Source organism: Lissotriton vulgaris, chromosome 9 (assembly GCF_964263255.1).
Source record: "Lissotriton vulgaris chromosome 9, aLisVul1.2, whole genome shotgun sequence".
NCBI classification, from domain to species: Eukaryota; Metazoa; Chordata; class Amphibia; order Caudata; family Salamandridae; genus Lissotriton; species Lissotriton vulgaris.
Genome location: NC_141697.1, coordinates 144005750 through 144010413, shown reverse-complemented (window position 1 = coordinate 144010413; position 4664 = coordinate 144005750). Strand labels below are relative to the sequence as shown.

Below are 4664 nucleotides of genomic sequence, written 5' to 3'. Positions count from 1 at the left end.
TTAGGTCGGGTCAAATTCCCTAATATTTCACGATTTCATTCAGCCTTTACTTTAAAACAAATGTGGCTTTCCTCCTAGATTCTTATCCTCCTCCCTTAACAGCCTGGAGCTCACCAGTACTTGCACAACTCGCTCCTTTCACTCTCCTTACGGCTACTTATTTATCCCAACCTCCGCAGAGATTTTTTACCCCCATATTTAAACACTCTAAAGCACTCACTCTGTCTTTGTTTCGCTCTTTCCTTTCACAAGCTGATCTTTTCTCTCTTACTTCGATCTGGTATAATAAATCCCTAAAGATTAACAACAGAGCGTTCTTTTGGAAAGAATGGATCGATAAAGGTATCATTACCTATGATCACTTACTTCAAGATAATTCCCTGAGAACTTTTCTAGATATCTGTGAAATTTTTCATCTTTCTAACGCTCACTCTTCCCAATTTCCCCTACTTAAACATGCTCTAACCTGCATTATTTATCAGAAGAGCTCCCTAACCTCCGTGGCCCCAAATCTTTCATCTCCACCAGATTTTTCTATTCCTTTCAGAGCTGCTGCTATCTATAAAATTCTTTCATATCCCACTACTGATAGACTCAAATCTAAACTCGAGCTCTTACGGGAAAAAGACCTTGCTCAAGAATTTTCTATTGTAGTTCTGAAAATTCTGGACTCGTGCAACAAACTTTGTCGTAGCATGACGATTTTTATATCAAAAGACCGATAATGGCTAGTACACTATGCACAAGCATTTTCGTCATAATCAAGTAATGATTTCACCTCAAATTCGTCATTTTCGTTTTTGAACCCTTGGGTTCCATTTTACGCTTGGCAGCCATTTTGTGAGTTGCCCTTCACATAGGCTTGTAACCACAGCTGAATTCGATATCAAAGGACACATACACCTTAATTGGCTTTTCTGTGACCTGGGCAAGCTGGAACCATTGCCCCAAGCCAAACCTGTTTGGTCAGTTCCTCTCCCAGTGGCCGAACGAGATAGCACAAAGGCACAACAGGCCATAAACTGTTCCCATCGCACACACACCCCCGCCCAAATCTTGCGCACACCTGTCCCTGCTCTTTTCTCTTCTTTTGCTTTATGATGAGGAGGAGCCGGTTTTATTGAGGGTACACCGATATCTGATGGAAATGTTGGGCCTTGCCGGGTAATTGATCACGAACTGGACACACTAAAATGTGGACTTGTCATCATGACTCTGCTTTTTCTTTGTAATGAAAATATGTGAATAGCTCACTGTAAATCCAAGAATGTTTGCACTGTAAATCTAAGAATGCTTGCCTGAAGCCTAAAATTCTGTATAAAAAGAGAAGCCTGGCTCTGTAATGTTGAGCAGTCTCCTGAGAATATACACACCGTGCTGTTGTACTTCTAGGACACTTGTTACTTGGTTGCAGCCAATAAATTAAATCTTGACTTCACCTAGAAGACTCGTGTTTCTGTGGTCTGAATCAGGAAAGTAGTCGAGGTCTTTGGGTGTTGCCCCTGACACCGCTGAGTTACCGGTTCAGTACCGGTTCTGAAAAACTCAGTACCTCAGTTGGCGCCCCACGTGGGGCGATACCAGCGGTACCGGTCCAAGCCTGAGGTTCGTGAGGAGCTTCGTGTGAAAATTCTGGAGGAAGGCCGCCACTTCATCGACCCCTGCATGTCGACGTGGTCCGAATGTCTTTGCTGCGAGGTTCCCCGCTTCCCAACGGCTACAAAGGACTGCTGCCCTGGCTGTCGCCCTGATTTGGACCCTTGATGTTTGGTAGAGCGAAACGATAGACAAGTCTTCTGGTGACGTCATCGATACCTCAGTTAAGTATAAGTGGAGCGTCTCCCAGTCCTTAGTTTGTTTGGTGTCCCCTTTTGGGACCACTTTGATTTGGAACTTGCAAGCACCAAAGCCGAAGGACTCGTGTATTCACGAGAATATCGTAATCGATAATCCTTAAGTTTGAAGCTAGACTAAAGAGCAAAGATGCCTGGTCTTAGCAGACTTGGAAATTTGTTTTGTCTTGGTTGTAATAATAGGGACTCCCGACTGGAGGACTCGTGTCCGGTTCCTCCGATTGGAACTCCAACCTATGAATTATATGTGAAACATGGAGTAGGCCCCATCACATACAATGAAGTATGGATCAAATACACCAGAAAGGACGGTGTTTTAAAATGGCCCCAATATGGTAGCTTTGATACGGAAATCCTGGATAATCTCGAAGTTAAACTTTTTAAGAAGAAAGCCCGGCCGGCGATGTTTGACTCTTTCCGCCTATGGCGTAAGGAGGCCAAACAAAAGGAAATTAAATTAGCAAAGAAAAATAAGAGAGAAAGGGGTATCTCAATAATGCAAGCTGCTATGCAGTATAAAGACAATGAAGAAGAACAGATGAGTGAGCAGTTGCACAGGCAACGTAAAATGGTAATAGATAAATGCTACCCAGTTTTGCCGCATCTTCAGCAAGAAGCAGCAAAAGAGCTTGAAAAAGATCCCCTAATGTCGCATTTGTTAAGTTCACCACCCCCCTATGCGCAAAATGCTACAGCACTTCCACAACCTTTAGTTGTGCAACCCATGGTTGTTATACCTCCTGTTCCTCCACAGCACCCACCAGCTACTCTTCAGCTGACTCCTGTTCCTCCGGTGCAGCCTCCCCAAAGGCCACTGGCCTTTACACCTGCTCTTCCTATACTTCCTACAACTCTAACTACTGTATCGACTACCACTCCTGGTACTCCTCCTGACACTGCCGCTGCACCTGCCTCATCTCACCCTGCCTTCCCACTTGTCTTTTCCTCGACTTCTCCATCTGTCCGCCAGAGAGTGGCAAGCACTGTTTCTAGTATTCTATATCCTTTCTTTGGAGCGACAAGCCCGACTCATGCCCCTGAACACAAACAGTTGCGTAGTCAACAGCATGATTCTAGGGAAAAGAGACGTTAAGCCATTTGGCACATAGATGGGTGACTAACCCGACAATATATGATCTAGAATCTGTTATGGATGTTTTCCATCAGTGGGAAGCATCAAAGCAGAGGTACGTTTTCGAGAAAATGTGTGTTTTCCTGTGTGAGGATTTAGAAGAAAATGATTTGGACTCTAATCCGCCTGAGTTAAACCATGTACGGTTCGAATTTTCAAAAGGTACAATTGTGGGTTCAGATGTTAGGAATGCCGTTGCGACGTTGTTATCACTTAGGACTGAAGGTGTTTCCAAGTCGTTGTTTGATTATGATTCCTCTGTCAAGAGAAAGGGAAGACAATATCCCATGAGAGAGATTCCCCCAGTTTGGAGGGAAGGGGACGCAAATGCTGTTCCCGCCGTTTTGCCACATTTTCAGCGTGTGTGGGTACACGTCCCATGGAAGCGAGCTGAAGTCTTGGCCCTTAAACAGACATTGCCTGATCCCCGTAAAAATTCTTCAGGATATTATAAGGAGTTATCACAGACTGCAAGCTCCTGTATCATGAATTTAGCCGACGTAGACATGTTGTTTGGAAATGTTGTTCCACAGCCTTTATGGGAAAAGATTCGTCATAGGGATCATGATCAAGAGCTAGGCGACACATGGGTGAATATTGCCGCTGCTGATGCTAGACAAGTTGGTGGTGCTAAACCTGAGCCTTTAGTAGCAGAACTCCCTGGTAGAATTATTACGTATATGAAGACTTTGATGCCCGAATTGCGTGTAAATTGGGATAAGTTGTCTGCATGTAAGTAGAAGAAAGATGAAACGGTGTCCGATTTCTTCACCAGGTTTGAAGAAACGTTTGTCGACCACAGTGGTCAGGATATGAGCACAGAAGGTGGTCAGCGACTGTACGTCGATAAATTCGTGCACAATCTGCTTCCAGAGTTGTGTAAGAAGTTGAAGGATTCAGAGAGTTCATGGGCAGTTTCCTCTTCAGCACAGATATTGGCTACTGCGCAATATTATGAAAACACAGACAAAGATGAGAAAGATAGAGCAGAAAAGAAAACTAAAGAGTTGAAAACGAAGGTCCTGTTACAGCAAGCATACCCGCCATGTGGTGGTAGTGGCCAGAATAATGGCGGTCAGAATAACTATCAGAATAATTATCAGCAACCTCCACAGTTTCAAAAGCCAAGAGTAGAGTATACTCAGCCACGCGTTCCTGTGGGTCCCAATCAGTGTTCGTATTGCAAGGAAGACGGTCATTTTAAGTATAGTTGCCCTATCCTGTTACAGCGCGCAAATGGTGTGTCAAACACAAGAGGTAGAGGTGTCCAGCAAACACCTAGAGGTAGAGGACGTGGAAACGTCCATCAGAATGCACGCTCCTTTCCACCTCAGGATTCTATGAATAAGTTTGATCAGCAGAATAACGCATCTGGTAGGACAGCTCAATACTATGCTGATGATTACTATGCAGAAGATGAGTATATGGAAGGTAATGATTGCTAGGACAGCCATAGACAAAGAGAGGGAGTTGTTTCAGTTCCAGTAGATCAGAGTGGACCATACGATGAGGTGATTACATCAGGTGTGTCAGAACCTTTTCTGTTGGATACTGGTGCTACAAAGAGTTCTATGATGCACTCAAAACTCCCTGGCGCACCTTTGTCTGGCGAAATGAATGTTTCTGTAGGTTTTTCTGGCGCCCCGGTTAGGAACCCGATTTCATGTCCTATGTCCCTG

At 44.3% G+C, this 4664-nt stretch overlaps 1 pseudogene; it reads left to right on the top strand.

Moving 5' to 3' along the window:
- The first annotated feature begins 1983 nt into the window (after positions 1 to 1983).
- LOC147689746 (uncharacterized) lies at positions 1984 to 4430 on the top strand (annotated as a pseudogene).
- Positions 4431 to 4664: the final 234 nt, after the last annotated feature.